General features: G+C 42.2%; 1 protein-coding gene across 3 annotated transcripts in view; it reads right to left on the reverse strand.

Annotated features, from left to right (window-relative positions):
* The window catches only part of P2RY8 (P2Y receptor family member 8), a 45,296-nt gene that overhangs the window by 18,894 nt on the left and 9,260 nt on the right, over positions 1 to 17,142 (reverse strand). For all 3 annotated transcript variants that reach the window (XM_066598635.1, XM_066598637.1, XM_066598636.1), the window contains one exon: positions 14,127 to 14,211. The gene's annotated coding sequence lies outside the window, so the exon portion shown is untranslated. The remainder of the gene's footprint in view (positions 1 to 14,126; positions 14,212 to 17,142) is intronic.

Raw genomic sequence — 17,142 nt, forward strand, 5'->3', positions numbered from 1 at the left:
CCCCCGAATCATTAGGGACGAGCGGGGGGAGATACTCGGCTAAGGCACATTACTCGAGCAAGTAGTGCCTTAGCGAGTATACTCGCTCATCTCTACTGGTTTCACATCTGCGTCAAAACCTCTGGCTGGAGTTTCCGTCACGGATCTGGCTCAGCATGTAGCATTTCTTCTTCCCTCCAAAAGCCGGGCAGCTGTTTTGGCAGACGCCTGATCTTAACTACTATGTTCAGCCTACTCTTGGTCAGTTTCAGTGCAGCATTACCTTACCAGCTGTTTTTACACATCACAAATGTATCTTATCATAGGTTTCATAAACTCACAATCAGTCTTATCTGAGGCGTGGGTGGCATATGTTTTGTCCCATCTAAGGTCTAATTATCACAAGTCATATTTGGGGTTTTGTCTGACTGGCACAAAACCTTTTATCTGTGTCTCACTGGCATATTGACTATGTGGTGTGGAGTCTTTTAAGAGCAGTAAAGTGGCTTTAGTTGTCTGATTTTGGGGGCATGATAGAACAAATGAATTACTGATTAGTACTAGAGATGAGCGAGCATACTCGCTAAGGCAAACTACTCGATCAAGTAGTGCCTTATGCGAGTACCTGCCCGCTCGTCTCTAAAGATTCGGGTGCCGGCAGGGGGTGAGGAGCAGTGGAGGAGAGCGGGAAGGAACGGGGAGGAGATCTCTCTCTCACTCTCTCCCCCCACTCCTCCCTGCTCACTCCCGCAACTCACCGCTGTCCCCCGCCGTCACCCGAATCTTTAGAGACAAGTGGGCAGGTACTCGCATAAGGCACTACTCAATCGAGTAGTTTGCCTTAGCAAGTATGCTCGCTCATTTCTAATTAGTACATATGATGTTTGACGAGTAATGTTTTTAGCATTTATATAATTACATTTAATCCATGCATACAAATGTAATCAGACAAAATTAATATAGTAAATTATGTATGGTCGACTTATACAAAAAAAACCATAAAATATTAGAATTCTTATTGTTTCTTTTTTAAGCTCTCTTAACTCGCTGTACATATGATTACTAAAGACATGTTCACCATCTAGAAATAGGAAAGAAAACTTCCTTTTTTAACACTCTTGTGATTGCCATGTGATAATTTTAAATACAGAAAGATGGTGATGCAAAACATTAAATGTACATACACTGGCAAATGGAACTGAAAACACAGAACTGTATTCTTATGAGGTCTTTCTAAAACCTACATATATAAAAGCTTCACTCTGATTGCCATTGATTCCATTTTTTTCCATTCCATAACCCAATTTTATAAATACAGTTTAGAAATTGAACTAGAACATTTATAAATGTTATTCTTCTAAAAGACATAATGTGACATTATACAGAGAGGCTAGATCACCTAATGCTTCTCCTCACCAAGACCTTAGCAATAATGTATCATAAATGATCTTGTGTAGAAGAAATTGCTTGTTGCAGTGCTCAGTGAAAACCTGTGCTTTGTCCTAGAACAGCCCCTGTTTTCTAGAAATACACACTTCACATGCATATAATTGGAATTTAAGTTGCATGGATCACAAAAACACAAGGTGAAACTTTTCAATGGTTAACCCAATAATACATTAAAAAAGTGAAGAACGTCACTTTGCATCCTGGATTACCGTTGTTCAGCAGTTGAGATACAAAGATGACTCATTTCTCTATACTAGACCATTGTGGTTTGTTTAGCCTGAAGAAAACTAGCTAAGAAAAACGCAATTGCTTGCGTATTACATTCATTGCAACACCCTTTACCCAATGTAAAGGCAGAGAATGGAAACCCTTTGTCCTAAATACATGCAGGGTAAGACTGGCCCACACTATGAACTGAGTCCTACTGCTGCCCATGTTATGACACAACAACGAGGCCCAGCCATAACTGAGACCAGACAGGTCAGCAGAGGCAACTGACGTTTTGCTTTACAGTTAGTAGTTTTGTAGTTAGACATACACTTGTCATTTCCTTTGGTTGGCTCCAAGCTATGCCACTTCCCGCTGTTGATTTCTTTACGTGCCCCCAGCCTGAACAGAACTTTCAGTTCAACACCTGTTGGCCATTATAAAGGAGAGGAAAAAACACATACAGAAACCGAGTGATCATGTTCTTTTACTTTGTGTAGCCGACTCAAAATCTTGCCATGTTGGGGAAGATTTACTAGCGTTCTTGTGCCTAGACCTAGTCATAAAATGCACCAAATTTGGTGCATATGCAACGCATCAACTATTAGGACAATTTATGAAGCAAATACAACATAAAATAAAAGTCACTTTGTCTTGCGTGGCAAAGGTCGTTGCTTGTCAGAAAGTGAAGTGGCTTAGTGGTAATCATGCGCAGACGACCTGTGCGGCGCGAGCACGCTGGAGCGGCCCCTTCAATGGGACAGAAGAGGCAGACTGTGCAAGCGCGTCTAATCGAGCCAGGAGAAGGATTCGGTCGGCGCCAGGGAGACAGGGACGCCAGCACAGGGGGGCCCCCTGTAGGTAAGTAAATAACTTCTGTATGGCCAATATTTAATGCACGATGTATATTACAAAGTGCATTAATATGGCCATACAGAAATGTATAACTTTACTTTATTTTGTGGGACAACCCCTTTAAATGAAAAAATGCGCACTGAAATTTTGTGATAAAATTTTGTCCCGCATTAGGCTAACCAATATGTGGTATAAAGTTATGCAAAAGATGTGCCAAATTTAGCATCGAGCATTAGCCGCTGTAATATATTTGGCGCCTTCTTAGACTGTGTGGTCTACATTTAATCTGTCTAATTATTAGACATGATTAGTAAATCTGTCCCAAAGTATCTTTTAGGAAAATACTAAGACCCTTTTTTAGGTATGTCAGATCTTCATCTTCTGACATAGTAGTTTTCACATATCACAAAAGTACAACCATAGCAATCCATAAAATTGTGCATTAATAGTAATCCCGTTAGTGACCACCAATACCCCTTTTTACAATAGTTACTAAGGAACCTTATTTTGATGCATTTTTATGAAGTATCGCAGTAAGGTCATGTCCGGTACTGCGGGAAGCGGGGACTCAGCTGTATTATGAAAGCCGCACTCCAGCTCTAACAGCCAGGGATGGAGAAATCTCTAATCCCAATCGTTAAACTCTTTACTACTGCTGTCAATGTGACCACGGCATATAAAATGCTGACAAGGGAGGAGGCTCCCTCTGTCACCCACTGGATCCCCGCCATTTGATCATGGGGTGCTAATAGGTAGCCATGGCAGCCAGAGGCTTGAAAATAACTACAAATCATAGATTGCATATTGGTTGCTCTAGAAGAGCGCCCCCCCCCCAACCTTTTGTACCTTGTGAACCACATTGAACTTTGAGTGATGTTCAGAAATCACGTTTAAATCTAAAATAGAGACATATTACAGGAAAATGTACATTTGTAAGCATTGGTTGCTAAAAATTTGTTATACACCAGTCTTCATCGATACCCTGCAGTCGGAATATTTTCCAAATGTATTAAGAGGTTAAAGCCTCTTAATACATTTACTGCATAATGGGTTATCGGTTTGCCTCAATCTGAAATCTACACAGTCTATGAGCTCACACTCTTGGGGGCAGCACGGACAGGTTCCTGCAGTCCCTGATGCTTTCTTTTTCCTAAAGGCGTATTGAACAAATAAGGGTAATTTCTTGTATAATGAAAATTCACACAATTTCCCAATAAAGATAGAATAAATAGACAACAGAATAAAAAATCAGAAAATGAAAAAACATAAGAAAAATGTTCTATTGCCTGGTTTTAAGTAGTAAAATAAATATATATGATACATTCTTTTTAAATCTCTGTCCGAACAATGTGATGGAAAGACGCAAGACTGATTACACCTCCAATACAATTCAGAGCTATGTCTTATACTATGCTGTGAAGTTACATGTCCATCACGACTATTACAGATTTACATCCACTAGAAATAAACAATGAAGGATTGTAGAACTTTTCTGATTATATTATAAATATTTGCCAAACTTTGACTATCCCTCTAACTACCAATGTCCTGAGATAGAGCAGCATGTGGCCACTACTTGCTTTTGTAGTTTAAGGACATACAGCCAAGCATCTGGGCTACAGATCCTGGTTACCAAGTAGTCAAAGAAGGGGTTAATGTAACTTTGCACATCTCTTATTTGCTTGCTTTACTTCATCCATTGTAATCTAACTTTTACCGCCTATTGCTATCAGATTTAACATCAGACGATGACACCCAGCTTATATCTGTCTGCTTTTTTATCTCAATCAGTCTGTAGCTTTTATCCCTTTAGGGATAATATTAGATAGACGCTTCATATAGAAACTTTTTCATTTCTTTTTTTTTTTTTCATTTAGAACTGTTTTCTAGTATTGCATAGAACTTTACATCTTCTGAAATTTTGAATCTGCATTCCTCTAAGTTAACAATAACGAAAGGTACCTTTACAGGGGGCAATTATCGCCTGAATAATCGCTTGAAATAGAGAACTTGGGCAATGGTCGCCTGTGTACATGCGGTCACCGACAGCTAAATCACTCAATTGTTGAAGTTGTTTGGTTTTTAGCTCACCTAAAAACCAAATGACTATTGGCCCATGTAAACAGGTAGTTGTTCATCTCTGAATAAATGCGTTTTTGCAGTGTATGTAGGTGGGGGCGGCTGCAAGCGATCCCTGTTAGCTGGAATTGAACAATCCTGCTCCATTTTGCCTGCATTTCCATGCTGTGCTAGTGTGAACTGTGTCCTGTGCTGCTTGGATCATTTACCATCTCTGGGCAAGTGAGGTACTTGGGTTCCAGTGCAGGGCTGTCCTTATTGGGCGATCGCGCTGCTTGCAGGCAGGTGTCCTGGTGGTAGTTTCTTCATTAGAGTAGGGATCCACGAGTCAACGAAGACCCTTGATGTGGGCTTGCGGCCTTAAGTGACTTGGCCAATCCATGAACTAATACCTTGTACTTATTACAGCAATTCAATTTGATTATGTGTGCGAGCATGACGGGTTTGTGTTTTAAGTGTGGAAGGAAGGATAGATGTGACTGTACCCAAAGCAAATACATTTTTGTGATTAGTGTCCAACTTATTATTCACAAACAAATCACAGACCACAACACCAGTTAAGTATTCAACGAAAGCAAACACATCAAAGTGTATAACACTTGTTTGGTCAATTTTTCTTATCTTTTTTCCTTCCGCTCCTTTATGTCTACACTATTAGTCACTTGATTGGCACCTTCTTGCATGAAAAGTGCAGAAATGCTGAAGTTTAATTTAAAAAATAAAGAAAGGTAGCAACATACAATACGATGCTATAGAAATACTTGAAAAAGAAATGTAACTGTCTAATAAAGTTTGGTTAAGGATCTGTAGAAAGTTTTTGCAATACTTGTCAGGAATACCCTAAGGCAAACAGAGGTCCATGCATAGTCTAATGGAGTTTGTCATGGTGCATTTGAAGAGTTGCTGCTCTGATGCTTAGAACCTCATTGTCTATATGCTTTCTGCCATAGGGAGTGGAGAAAAATCTGCTTTCAGTCAACTCTGGCAGCAGTTATGTTTCTGGGAAACAAAGGATCAGGCATATTGAAATTCATACACCCATTTCTTGCTTCCACCAACAGCAAAGATTGGAGCATAGTTTTGTTACCTTAATCTGTTTATACCCAGGACTGTGACTGTAACAAGGGGGAGCCCTCTACGTCTAGAGGAAAGAATGTTTCTACACCAACATAGAAGGGGGTTCTTTATTGTAAGAGCAGTGAGACTATAGAACTCTCTGCCTGAGGAAGTGGTGATGGCAGACTTGATATAAGAGTTCAATAGGGGCTGGATGCCTTTCTTGAGTGATACAATATTATAGGTTACAATCATTAATAACTTTAAAAGGGTTGTTGATGCGGGAATTATTCAGATTGCTAGATTGTAGTCAGGAAGGATTTTTTTCCCCCTTAAGTGGGGAAAATTGGCTTCTATCTCATTGGGATCTTTTTGTCTTCCTCTGGATCAACATTGGGGGTTAATAGGTTGAACTGGATGGACATATGTCTTTTTTCTGCCTTGCATGCCACTGTATGTATGTTTTTCCATGTTTCATTTATGATATATAGCACTGAAATACGTGAGATCCACTATTATGGATAAATGGTCAGATGCATCACAAAGTGTTTTTGTGAATTTTTTTGTAGGACTGTAGGTACTGTATCTCTGTTTGAGCATATGATTATTTATAAATGGCAAAAATAGTCAGAAAGAGGCTGAAATGCACAAATGTTCCTTCAGAAGATCTGGCTTGATTCCACTTAAAATACTGCTCTGTACCACCACTTTCACATATCAAAACACCTTGTTGGGAACCTGTTATGTGTTAAGGGGTTGTGCACACCAGACCACCCTTAGTGAGTATTGCAATGCAAACAGAGCAAAAGAGATGGATGAATCCTTTTGTGTGTAGCAATAAAAATGGTAATCCTTCCGAAACCAGGTAATACATCTAGCCCTTCAGAAAACATTGCTCACAAGAAAGTATAAGCCTAGTTTTTCAGCACATTTTTTAATGCTGAAAAAGCCCCCCTCGGCTTATACTCGAGTAAGGTAAAAAAAAAAAAAAAAAAAACCCGCAATACTCACTTCCCAGCCTGCGTCTGTGTCCCCAGCGGTGCGGCAAGCTGCTTGAGAATTCTCCCCGCTGTCATCTCCCTGCTCAGCTTTGAATTCCCCTGCCATCAGTGCCTTGTAGGTAAGCGCTGTGATTGGATCGAGCACCAGCCAATCACAACCGGTGCTCAATCATTCACAGCCATTTAGTGGATGACATCACTGAATGGCTGCGATTGGTTTATTGAGCGCCGGCTGTGATTGGCTGGCGCTCGATCCAATCACAGCGCTTACTTACACAGCGCTGACGGTGGGGGAATTCAAAGCCGAGCAGAGAGATGACAGCGGGGAGAAGTCTAAAGCAGCTTGCTGCACCGACGGGGAGACCATTGCGCTGGAGACACAGACGCCGGCTGGGAGGTGAGTATTGCATTTTTTATTTACCCAGTATATACTCCAGTATAGCTAGGCTTATACTCGAGTCAATAAGTTTAACCATTTTTTTGTGGTAAAACGTATTGACTCGGCTTATACTCGGGTCGGCTAATACTAGAGTATATACGGTATTTTTAAATCATACTTTGTTCAAAGCAATTCTGTGTCTAATTACTTTATGGATTCAAGGATAACTGTGTGAGTTCACAGACGAAAGCCCAACAGAACCTTAACAAATCCCATTAAATGGCAACATGGTCTACTGTCCACCATCGAATCCTCCATGCGATGGATCCAGCACAGTGCCATGGCTTCTGTCATGAACAGAGATCATGATGCCAGAGATGTACAAATCATAAAGATCATTTTCAATCTTCAGAAGTTATAAAAAGTTTGCTGCTTTCCAAACGGATATTAACACCCTGCTTTGTGGTTTTAGTAGGTGAAGGAAACCAGTACTTCACAATACCTATGACATTACATCAGGAAGTTGCCACAAAGTTAGGATGGCTTTACACGGGTCAACAATTGTCTGACTAATTGCTCAAAATACTCGCTAAAGCATACAAACAATTGTTGTTCACTTGTTCAATTTTTCAGTCACTAAAGCGCACACTTCCCTGCAAAGTTATTGGCTAGTTGTTGAAAGACAAATGATTGCCTGTTTACACCAACCAATAACTAATCAATAATAATTACGCAAATATTTTTTTAGGTGAGGTGAACTGAAGTGACTAGAGAACGAATTTGTCACATCTGTGTTACGGGTGGTCTGGTGAGTCTGTTAGTCTCACGTCTGTTGTGTTTGTTTCTGGTGTTTGCTCAGAATGTGGTGTCTTTGCATGCGTTTGTTCGAGCGTATTTCCCCGAAGATGGTTTGGACACCTGCTGTCCCTCCCCTCCTTACGTTCTGGGGTACGTGCATCATGTAGTGTGTGGTACAGAGACTGCACAGGTGCATACACCCGCAGGTTTCTCCTTATCCCTTTGCAGGTGCGGCCTCTAAACATCGGATGTTCTTGCGCGTGGTGCAGGCTGGTGATGCCGGTCACGGTCCTCCTTAAATGCTAGGTGGTTGATGCCTTGCACCTCTTCCCCTTATACGGTGGGTGTGGTCGCTCCATACTGCTTTGGTTGTATTGGTGTTATGCATTACTTCTGAGTGGTGTTCATATGTTATGTTATGCACTATGTTGTCTTTATGTTGTGCTAACTTTCTCCTGAGTATGACACTATCTGTATTAGTATTCCCTTCTACTGTTGACTTCCTGGTATCCGCACTAGGCCCGTACATATAAGACCTATGCGATGCTTGTGTCAGTAGCAGTGGTTGCCATCTCTTTCCCCTCTGGACTTATGCACTCTTTTTGCAGACTTCTGTGACTGAAGCCATTTGTGTAAGGTGCAGAGGTTCTATTTAGGAGGTGCACAATTTGTTACTCCTTTCTATTTGTCATCTTTGCCTTGGTATCAGGGCTCTTTTAGATGAATAATGTACACATGCGTGGTTTTGGAGGAGTTGCTAAAAAAAATTTTTTTTATGCGCTTATGGGTCCAGAGGCCACTTTTTTAAAGGGAGGGGGTGTAGTGTCACATCTGTCTCCTGAGATCTGTTTTACTACAGGTGCTCTGGAGCTCTTTCCTGCTCAGGTGTGGGGGATTATGCTTGCTGGGCGTGTGTGTTTCTCCAGTCAGCCAATCACTCTGGGTCAGTACACATGAGAGCTGTCTTCCCAGGTGTCGGTGTGGTCAGCTTTCTCTGTTCTCATTTCTTTTTCCGTATTGTGTAAGCAGGTTCTATGTGCGGTGGCTGCAAGAAAGGTTTGTGTCTTGTGGTTTTGTTTAGTTATGTCACTGGACTTTTGGTTAGTGAAAGGACTAACAGTATTGCCGGGAGCCTTGACATGGCCCGCTTGCTTCCATATTTTGGCCAAAATGTCAAGAAACACCAGATATTTACATCATTAACATCAGCTATTGGTGTTTGGGTAATGGCGGCTGTATGGTGTGATTATGACTTTGTGTGTTTTCTTAACCTGTCCAGTTGTCTCTGTCGGTGGTGACATGTGTATGTGTCCTAGCCTGGGTGTGTGGGTTCCTAGGAGCAGCAAGGGGCCCAGATCTGAAGACCGCTTGGTCACCCCCTATTGGGGCAATGTCCCCGCTCAGGTAGGTCCTTGGTAATCTTCCTTTGTAGAAGATAGGGAGAGGTGTTATTCAGTGGTTGTTTCACCTGGTGTTCCCGATCCGGGTACTGTTCGTGTGAGTCCGGTGCTCACTAGCCCACACGAATATAACAGAATTTTGTCTCATCACTCAATTGGTGACTGTGGTTACATGGAACAACTATCGCTTACATTCACTGTTTCCAGCACCTATTTTGAAGTGACAGTTGCCCAAAGTAAAGCTACACTAACTGCTGTAAGGTCAGCCAAAAGATAAAATCATTAAACACATTAAAGTGTACAGCAAGTTATGATTATTTGCAAAGTAGGTCAGAATCTCATGTATTGTCTTAGCTGTTCAGTACAATCTGTTCACTAAGTATTAAAGCATTTAGCTAAAGAGTACCTGCACTTTCACCTTCAGAGTGCTTCTGTTCAGTTGGCTGCTTTTGGCTCCTTTCAGGAGATAAAGATGAGCAGATATAGCGCTATATAAGTGCTATATGGGTCTGTCTTTAGCTGCTGGAAAGAGCTAAAAACAGTCAACGGAGTAGAAGTGCTTTAAAGGTAAAAGTACAGGTACTCTTTAATTAATCTTTGGCCATATAAAGGCGTGGAGCTCCAGATTGCCCTTTTTTGCACTGGGAGGAGTTACTAATCCCCTTAGAAAAAGCTATTTTATAACCTCTACATGGAATTGTATGGTTCTCAGACAAAATGACTGAAACATTCAGGGGCAAGAAAGACCCCTCCCCAGATTCTATTCACTTTGCCAAGTTTATGCATGTACAGTAATATATTACGCTGGTATTGTGGTATCTTGTCACCACCAGAAGAATGGGTGGAGACAAGATGCACGCCCACAAGCAACCACCCACAATTTGATTGGCTGCGCAGGAGAATGGCTGGCCATGATGTCCCCTCCTGCCTCGTTTTACTCACCCCTCGGATGCTTGGCTTGGCCTTGGTCCCCTTCCCTGCTCCTCTCTGGCATGGCGACCCCTGGGGCTGTGGCATACCCCCACCATATCCCTCCAGCTCCACCAAAGGCAGAGCCAGTGTCTGCCAGCGACCGGCAACCGGATTACACATGTATATATTCTAACAAAGAGTGGTTAATGGATCAGTGATAGTATTTCTGTAATATGCCTGGTTGTCTACAGTGGTTTAGCTTGTAATACCTAGTATCTCTGGTAATTTAAAGGGGTTTAACAAGTTAAAATATAGTTTTTTTATGCTGCCCATTTTAAAAAACAATAAATGAGACTATGATCACCTGTTCTGGCTTCCTGTGACTGCAGCGCCACCCTTCCACTGAAGTCTGTGATTGGATGCAGTAGCCAGTGACATCCCATCAACAGGATTAATGTAGCCTATAAACAGAGTGCCTCGTTACGGCTAAGGGCACAGTGTAGCGCCAGAAATGTGTAAACAGAGCTTTTAGTGCTGTGATTGCAATTCAAATAATGTTTTTAACTAAGTAGAATAAAGTTTTGGATTTTAATTTTCCAAATTTACTTAATTTTCATGCTTTGTATAAGCAAGCACATATTCTGCATCTAGATACCTGGATTTGGTTGGTGAGCTGCATTTTTCTATATATATTATCAGTGCTTACATCCTGGGCGCCATGATGCCAGGAGTTCAGAACGGTGACACTGCAGCCTCTGATTGGTAGACAATGGTCACCCGACGTCCGCTGTCAACAGACTGGGAGAACCGTGGGGCTGCAATGCTGGTTCACCGCGGCTGAGAACATGTAACTACTGCCAGATTTGTTATTTATATTATCCAGCTTATATGCATGAAGCAGTGAGCTACTTTCCCTGTTTAGTGAATGGGAAACATGACATAATATATGTTACAAGATGATATATAAAATCAGCAGCATGTTGGGACTTTTCACAAAATGATCAAAACAGTGATTTATGCTAGTTTTGGTGTATGTAAGCTGCCAGCATCCAGTCACCTACTTCTGGTTTCTGGTAGGAATGAACGTGCTTCTGCTTAAAAAAAATATGACTGCAAATGTGGAAAATGTATACCCCTCCCATCACTACGGAACTGGAAATATGTTGATTTTACATTACTAAAATGAAACATTTTCAGAAGTATCTATTATATTAATAGACAGTCAACTAATTAAGGGCCTTTTCACAATTTTATCCATCGTTGGAACAGCAAAAAGGAACGAACCCGATTCCATTGTCAAGTCCATAGAAATGTATTGAAGCGGAAGGTCTTCAGTTTCAATCCATTCCATTTTTTTTTACACTAGATCAAAAGTACAGACTGCACTTTTGTTTCCAGCTTTGGAAACAGAATACAGATGGATCTTTTTTATTGCACTATGCTCAATGGATGGCGGATGGAACATGAAAACAATCCATTTTCAGTTTTGTCTGTTTTTTCCATGGTGGGGGTGCCTCCTCAATGAATGTGGCTCATAGCACTGTTGCAGTGCTGGGGTCCTAGGTTCAAATATTATCAAGGGCAACATCAACTTTGAAAAACTCCATACAGCCATCACCCTTGGTCAGATTTGAACCTACATGTCCAGCAATTCAAGGCAGCAGTGCTAACAACTGAAACACCATACAGGTGGTCCCCGACTTGCGAACAGGTTCCATTCCAGGAGCCTGTTCGCAAGTCCATTTTGTTCACAAGTTGAACAAATGCTTGTATGGAGCGGGATCGCGGGTGGATCCCGCTCCATACAACGTCGGAGCTGTTCTTACAGCGGGCACCCGGCGGCAGCAGTTCCGATGAGCCGCACCGCTTGTCAGAACTGTTAACACTTTAAATAGCGCTCTGGCAGCAGTATTTAAAGTGTTAACAGTTCTGACGAGCGGCGCGGCTCGTCGGAACTGCTACCGCCGGGTGCCCGCTGTAAGAAACAGCCTGCACCCGACATTCAGGGGGCCCGTACAGCGTCCCACGATGAGATAGCGGGACACTGTGCGGTTGCTAGGCAGCCGGGGACCTCCTGAAAGGCCCCAGGGCTGCCTATGCAGAGTGCCCATCAAGCGCACGGCTTGATAGGCGCTCTGCATAGACAGCCCTAGGGCCTTTCAGAAGGCCCCCGGCTGCCTAGCAACCGCGATCTGACCGGACAGGCTTCTATTAGGCTTGACAGAAGCCTGTCCGGTCCCTGCACCTTATGATGTAATGCCATAGCATTACATCATACTGTGCAGGACAGATAGTTCGTATCTTGCGAAATTCGTAAGTCGAATGTTCGCAAGTAGGGGACTATCTGTATTTGTTCTTTCAGTGCCAGAGAAAGAGAAGAGCAAAAAAGTAAACACAAAAATCAATACAGCCATAACCCATGGTCAGAGTTGAAACTACAACTTCAGCACGGCAAGGCAGCAGTGCTAATAACTGAGCCACCACACTTGTTCTTTCATTGCCAGCAGAAATAGAAGAGCAAGAAGAATAAACACAAAGAGAACATACAACCCCCATGCTGAATTTTAAAAAATACATATCTTAAAAGTTGAAAAAAATGTCCCTTTCCCAGTATGTGCATAAAACATGAAGATACAATTTAACACTGCTGCTTCTGTAAAAGTCTGATCTATTAAAATATCACATTATTTATCCTACATAATGAATGCTGTCTGAAAAAAACACAATGCCAATATGTACCCCAAAATGGTAACATTAGAAACTACAGCTCACCTTTGACAAAACAAGCCCTCACACAGCCTCATCAATGCACACTTATAAATTTGTAAACGTTTTTTAATTATATTGTACATTAATGGTACTATTAAAAAAATCACCTTCTCCCATAAAAAAACAAACGCTTATACAACTATATCGACAGAAAGATAAAAATGTTATGCTTCTTGGAAGCCATAACAAAAAAAACTGAAATGAAGAACTGAAAGATCTTTGGTCTTGATAAAGTTGAATGAACCACGTTCATGAAGTTTGACTTGGAGCTAAGTTCTGAGTCACTGGGGCGGGCCATGCCAGTCTCTCCCTTTCCCGCAGCATGCAAAGTAACAGCTCTCTCCCTATACACAAAAGGGAACAGCGCTATTAGTCTGCACGGTGCAGATGGGGAGAAGAGGGCACAGCCTGCCTCCATGACTTGGAGCTTGGCTCCGAGTCAAATTTCATGAACCTAGTGACAGAATCCCTTTAGTGTGCACCTCCATTCAAAAATATAAACTTAAAGGGCTCTTACATCAACTGTTTGTGCCACAGACCTCTCTTTATTCCTAATTCACTGGCATGAAATTTTTAGCATTGTCTGCCATATTAGATACAGTGAGTTGCAGCCCGGTCATGGTCACTCTGTCTACAAGCCTGCTACCACCCATTACGTTTGCCACTGCTCGTGTGTACTGTTGTTAGTACACTACTGTGGTCACGTCACTCTCAAACAACCCAGAAACTGCCTGTATGAATCAGCGCAAATGACTTTATTAACTAGAAACTTCACTCTACAGACAGATAAATACCTTGCAATTCCCTGTTTGGATGGGATATTTAGTACTAAAACACACATTCTTACAGATTTTTAAGTAGATCAATGGAGGTGCAATAAATAGCTTTAAGGGGTTGTCCGAGTTGTGCCATCTCTGGATGACCCCTTTCCTGTGCACTAACATAACAAACTGTCATATACTCGCTTCTCCCTGCTTCTCCTGTGACAGTGCTCGGTGCCCCGAACCAGTCTCTGTTGACAGCTGCAGTCCCGCCTGGTTTACGGGATGTCACAAGGGCTGCAGCCAATAACATTGCTCAGCAATAGATCATGACAGTTGGTTATGTTAGCACACAAGGAAGGGTTATCCAGAGATGGTACAACTCAGACAGCCCCTTTAAGAAGCACTAAACCCTTCGTACATGTGCTACAAAACATAACATTTTATCATTATAAATCATATTTGATCATTCTGAGTTTACCTTTACTTTAGCATTGTGTTTTTGCCTGTCTTCTTGCAGTGGTCTGTTGGCTCATCAGGGGAGTATATGTTTCTGTCACCAACATCTGCAGAATATAGTGAGACTGATTACTGAACATTTCTGTCAAATCAGAAGTTTCAAAGCCATGAGAACATGACAACTCGAGGCATGGAAAGTAACTAGGAACTTGAGGCAGCTGCATGTGTGACAATAATTTTGCAAGGGTTTGTTGAAGTACAAACAGGATGTCTTGTGACCCGGTTACAAAACATCAAGGGTGGCTAACAACAGAAAACATATGTCGTTTCTGAGCTTTACCGAAGTCACAAACAGCTATGGCACCGGCAATGGTTAAAATATTGTATTTTTGGGGAGGAAAGAAAATAGTAGCCCTATTGAGATATATATATATATATATATATATATATATATATATATATATATATATATATATATATATATATATATATATATATATACAAGAAATCACCTTAGCTATGGCCACTGAAATATTTTGTTATTATTCATTTGCTTCTTAAATGCAAAATTAAGCAACTTTGTAAATAATCTTCATTGAAAATATCATACCATTTTGTAGCTATAGATTCTGTGACTTCCTCACATGCCTAGCTGGTGGTGCTACTGCTTCTCACATGGGTTTGACAGCACAAAGCTCCTGGCTGGGTTGGCTGTTTCTACTCTCCCTGACCCTTTTCTTAGCATTAGAGATATCTGCAGTGAGGAGGAGGTTGTACTTGGGGAATCAGTGTGGAGAAGAAGGTAAGCATCCAAGTCTTCCTGAAGAGCAGATCACCCCTGTATCAGGTTAGAAAGGGAGGAAGGCAAACCTAGCAGACTGCAGAGGGGAGGAGGTGGAAATCACACACCCCTCGGCATTAGTATATAAATGTAAGGGCTTAAATGCCAATATGTGTATATTACTATTTTACCTTGTTTTCTGGCCCTGCCAGGACTTTTAGAGAGAGGTCACATGAGTGTGTTCACTCTGATCTTGTTGCTGTGGACTGGTAGAACCTGAGCTGCACACTGAAGTGGTAGGTATAAAAGACAGGCCCTAGGTTCTGCGGAGAGTCAGCAGTTTTCTAAAGTGCAGAGAGAAAGAGACCTACAGCTGGACTTTGTGAGTCCTGGTCATTGATACTGCAACTTCCAACTGAGCCAGAAGAACATGCTAGTAGGAGCTGATAGTGCAGAAGATAGGTGTTCTGTGTACGGGCCATGACTGAATCTACAGGCAATGCGCACCGTATTCAGAAGTCCCTGCAACCAGCTTCAAGGACTTATTCAAGTGTGACGATCACAGTGAAATTGAAGTAACCAACCTAAGGAGCACTTGGAAACAAGTCTTAGTGACTCATATCCGAAAGCAAAGTCACACTTTGACAGACGGTGACCCAGAAAGGACAGTCCTCAGCCAAAGGTATTATCATTACATGTCAGTTTGAGGATAGAGACTATTCCTAGGTGAACTAGCGCATGTTTAGCAACAAGCACAACCTTGATTTGCTTACAGAATTTATCAAACGTCAATTAAGTTTGTACCAGAGCCTAAAGGCTTATTTACACGGGACGAATGTTGGGCAAACCATGCCCGACAATCGTCCCTGTGTTTCCTTGCTCCCGTGCTCCTGCACAGGAGCTAGCAGAGCTGGCTCGCTCATGGAGCAGCCAGCAGGGGGGCGGGGCAGTGCAGGAGATTTCTCTCCTCTCGCTCCCCCACCCCTCTCCATTGAGATAACACAGTGGACATTCAACGTTCTACACTGCAGATTTGGTGTGTATTTGCTGCAGGTTTTTCCACAGCAGAATACCGGCAGCAAAAACATCACGTTAGATAACCTATAAGTACCCTGATAGGTCAGTGTAAAAGGGGTAATAGGCTGAACTAGATGGGCACAAGTCTTTTGTCAGCTTTATGTTACTATGCTATATTCCACTATGATTTTTCCCTACTAGAGATGAGCGAGCCTACTCGGCCACGCCCCTTTTTCGCCCGAGCGCCGCGATTTTCGAGTACTTCCGTACTCGGGTGAAAAGATTCGGGGGGCGCCGTGGGTTAGTGGGGGGTTGCAGCGGGGAGTGGGGGGGGGGAGAGGGAGAGAGAGAGGGCTCCCCCCTGTTCCCTGCTGCTACCCCCCGCGCCGCCACGCCTCCCCCCGCCACCCGGCGCCTCCGAATCTTTTCACCCGAGAACTGAAGTACTCGAAAATCGCGGTGCTCGATCGAGTAATTACTCGAAACGAGTATACTCGCTCATCTCTATTCCCTACACAAATCTGCCAGAAAATCCGCCACATTTCCATCCCATGTCAACGTACCGTAACAGTGAGAGGTTTTGGTATCCTCAGCTTTTTACTTTTGCAAAAATGTCTGTTAAGAATGAAAATTGCAAGATTTCTGTAGACATTACTGATCTTTGACTATCGCTGTACCTTTTGATTCACTGATATATGAGCATTTTAAAGGGCATCTGTCATAGTAACATAGTATGTAAGGCCGAAAAAAGACATGTGTTCATCCAGTTCAGCCTATTACCTCCCAATGTTGATCCAGAGGAAGACAAAAAGAAAACCAATGAGGCAGAGGCCAATTTTCCCCATTTAAGGAAACAAATTCCTACCTGACTTCAATCTGACAATAATCTGGAATAATCCCCGGATCACCGACCCTTCTGAAGTTATTACTGATTATAACATATAGTGTTGTATTGCCCAAGAAAGATGTCCATGCCCCTCTTGAACTCTTTCAGCGAGTTCGCCATCACCACATCCTCAGGCAGAGAGTACCATAGTCTCACTGCTCTTACAGTAAAGAACCCTCTTCTATGTCGGTGTAGAAACCTTTTTTGCTCTAGATGTAGAGGATGCCCCCTTGTTACAGACACAGTCCTGGGTATACATAGAGGATAGGAGAGATCTTTGTAATGTTCCCTAATATAGTTATTAGGTTGCCCCTCAGATGTCTTTTTTCTAAACTAAATAACCCCAATTTTGAT

The sequence above is a fragment of the Eleutherodactylus coqui genome, chromosome 4, assembly GCF_035609145.1.
Source record: "Eleutherodactylus coqui strain aEleCoq1 chromosome 4, aEleCoq1.hap1, whole genome shotgun sequence".
NCBI lineage: Eukaryota > Metazoa > Chordata > Amphibia > Anura > Eleutherodactylidae > Eleutherodactylus > Eleutherodactylus coqui.